Below are 3,409 nucleotides of genomic sequence, written 5' to 3'. Positions count from 1 at the left end.
TTTATTTCTGCTCTAATATTTATTATTCCCTTCCTTGTATTTACTCTGGGCTTTTCTTGTTGTTCTTTTTTTTAATTATTTAAGTTGTAGGATTAAATAATTTATTACTAATATTTCTTGTTTTCTGAGGCCTCTCAGGACTGCCTTCAATGTGTCCCAAAGATTTTGGGTTGGTTTGTGCTCATTTTCATTTTTTTTCCAGGAAGTTCTTTATTTCTTTCTTGACCTCATTGGTAACCCTTTTATTGTTTAATAACCTGCTACTTAGCCTCCATGTGTTTGAATATTTTGGAGTATTTATACTGTAGTTGATTTTATTCCATTTTTATCTGAGAAGATGTTTGATATGATTTCAATCTTCTTGAACTTGTAGAGACTTGTTTTGTGTTTTAGCATGTGGTCTCTCTTGTGCACTTGAGAAGAATATATATTCTGCAGCTTTGGGATGAAATATTCTATAAATGTCAATTAAATCCATCTGACCCAGTGTGTCATTTAGAGTCTCTGTTTCATCGCTTCTCAGCCTTTTGGCTAAGATCAAGTGTAGTATCTGTTCTTATCAGTTTAGAGTCTCTGTTTCCTTGTTAATTTTTTGTCTGGAAGATCTATCCAGTAAAGTCAGCAGGATGTTAACGTCCCCTACTATGACTGTATTGCTGTCAATTTCTCCCTGACAGTCCTTTAGAAAATTTTAATATATTTAGGAACTCCTATATTTGATACATATATGTTTACCAGGGTTATATCCTTTTGCTGTATTGATCCCTTTAGTATTATTTAGTGACCTTTATTGTACTCTGTGATGGCCTTTATTTTGAAGCCTATTTTGTTAAATATGAGTATTGTTACCCCAGCTTATTTTTCATTTCCATTTGCATGGAAATTTTTCTGTGTTATTCTTTTGTTCTGAGGTGGGTCTCTTGTAGACAGAATAAAATTGAGTCATGTCTTTGTATCTATTCAGCTACCCTATGCCTTTTGATTTGAGCATTTAATCCTTTAAATTTATGGTTATTATTGAAAGGTACTTATTTATTGCCACTTTAATTCTGTATGCCTGTGTTTCTCTCATTATCTATTTCTTCTTCTCTTTACAGCAGTTCCTTTAGCATTCCTTGCAGTGCTGGTTTGGTGGCAACATATTTACATAGCCTTTTTATGTCTCAGAAGCTCTTTATTTCACCATCTATTTTGATTGATAGCCTTGGTAGATGTAGTAATCTTTGTTTCAGATCCTTGCTATTCATTTACCTAGAATATGTCATGCTATTCCCTTCTGGCCTGTAGAGTTTCTGATGAAAAATAAGATCATAGCCTTATGGGAGCCCCTTTGTAGGTAACAAATAGCTTTTCTCTTGCTGCCTGTAAGATTCTCATTTTAGCCCTAGATGGTTTGGCTCAGTGGATAGAGCATTGGCCTACGGACTAAAGGGTCCCAGGTTTGATTCTGGCCAAGGGCTCACACCTAGGTTGCAGGATCAATCCCCAGTGTGAGGCGTGCAGGAAGCCACCAATCAATGATTCTCTCTCATAATTGTTTCTATCTCTCCCTCTCCCTTGCTCTCTGAAATCAATAAAAATTTATTTTTAAAAGGATTATATCTTTATCTTTACTTTTTGGCATTGTAACTATGATGCATCTAAGTGTGGACCTGTTTGGGTTCTTCTTGATTGGGACTCTCTTGCCATCTGGACTTGTGTGACTTTTTCTTCACCAGGTTAGGGAAGTATTTTGCCATTATTTCTTCAAACATGTTCTCTATCTCTTGCTCACTTTCTTCCCCTTCTGGCATACCTATTATGCGAACATTATTATGTTTCATGCTGTCCCACTCCTCCCTTAAGTTGTCCTCTTGTGTGTTTTTATTTTTTTTTTTTTATTTTTTGGCTTCCTGATTAGTGATTTTTTTCTATCCTGTCTTCTAATTAGATTTGATCCTCACCTTCCCCTAATCTGTTGTGCCTTTCTTCCACTGTCTTCTTTATTAGTGCTATGTCATTCTTCATAGTTACTGTATCTTTTCTCATGCTGTTGAGCATTTTTGCCATCATTATTCTGAACTTTTTGTCTGATAAATTGCTTATCTACATGTCATTTAGCTCTTCTTCTGGAGAATTCTCTTGTTCATTCATTTGGGGCTTGTTTTTTTTGTCTCTCCATTTTGGCTGCCTGATAGGATTTGTGTCTGTGTATTAGATAGTTCTGCTATACTACCCAATATCTAGTGCAGGACAATGTCAGACCCTATTTGTGATGGCCCTGTGTGCTAGTACACTATTTGGAGCTACCAGCAATTCATAGATTGTGGCTCTCTCTGCTGGGATTGGGTGCCTTAGGAAAGGATCAAGATATGCACTAGCATCTGCTTTCCCTACCCCAGGCTCAGGATTAGATCAGGCAAAGACTTAAAGCCTCCAGAGACCTGCCTATGCCTGCAGTCCCATTGATCCTCAGACATGATTAGCCTCAGGCTCTCAACCACAGGTTGAGATAAGGAGGCTTCCAATAGTGTGTAACAACTGCCTTCCCTCCATGCAAATGTGCCTGGATAGCAAAGGTCCTCAGGAGAAATATTTCTTCCACAGCATGAGGTAATAACTCAGCTTTGGAAACTGGAGTGGCTGCCCTTCTAGCTCCAGCCTTGGAGCCCCCAATCTTTGCTTTTGCTCACACAGCTACAATCTACTCTACCCTCTTTCTGCCAAAGCCCAATGTAAATTTCTACACCTAAAATTTTGTGCTTTGGCCCTGCATTTCTAGCTGTCACTCCCTAGCAGATAGCAATACTGCTACTTTTCACCGCCAGATGTTATGTGGGCACCTTTCTCAGTTCTGGTCCTCTAGGATGGGTACCCCCACTTAGGATTTAGACCCCAGAGTTCTCGGTGTCAAACCCCTTAGCTGAGGTATCCTTCCGGATCTTCAGCTGTTGCCTGTGGGAGCCTGGACATCCCTTTCATATCTGCACTTCCTACAGTCACTATGTATTCTTCACTTTCCACCCTCAGGGTGGTCTCTTACTTGTAGTTCCAGTTTGATCCTGGGAGAATGTAGTGTAGCTTTCACTATGCTGCTACCATGTTGGAATCCCCAAATATATAGTTCTAAATTCATATAATTTTGGTCACCAAGTCAAATTAAATTTTGTCTAAGATAATAACAGAAATTTTCAGATAAAATGGACTCTGAAAATAAATCTCAACTGTATTTTTTTTAAAAGTAATTTTTGAGAGAGAGAGAGAGAGGGAGAGAGGAAGGAAAGGAAAGGAGAGAGAAAGATTGATGTGAAACCAAAACACTGATCAGCTGCCTCCTACCCACCCCCTAGCAGGGATCAGAGCCTGAAATCTGGGCATATTCCCTGACTGAGAATCAAACCAGTAACATTAATGTAATGAGCTACATTAG

The 3,409-nt window shown here is 38.5% G+C and overlaps 1 pseudogene; it reads left to right on the top strand.

Moving 5' to 3' along the window:
- Positions 1-511: 511 nt before the first annotated feature.
- On the top strand, positions 512-692 carry LOC114228926 (U2 spliceosomal RNA; annotated as a pseudogene).
- The last annotated feature ends 2,717 nt before the right edge of the window (positions 693-3,409 follow it).

The sequence above is a fragment of the Eptesicus fuscus genome, chromosome 8 (assembly GCF_027574615.1).
Source record: "Eptesicus fuscus isolate TK198812 chromosome 8, DD_ASM_mEF_20220401, whole genome shotgun sequence".
Classification (NCBI taxonomy): domain Eukaryota; kingdom Metazoa; phylum Chordata; class Mammalia; order Chiroptera; family Vespertilionidae; genus Eptesicus; species Eptesicus fuscus.
This window is presented reverse-complemented; position numbering and strand designations above follow the sequence as displayed.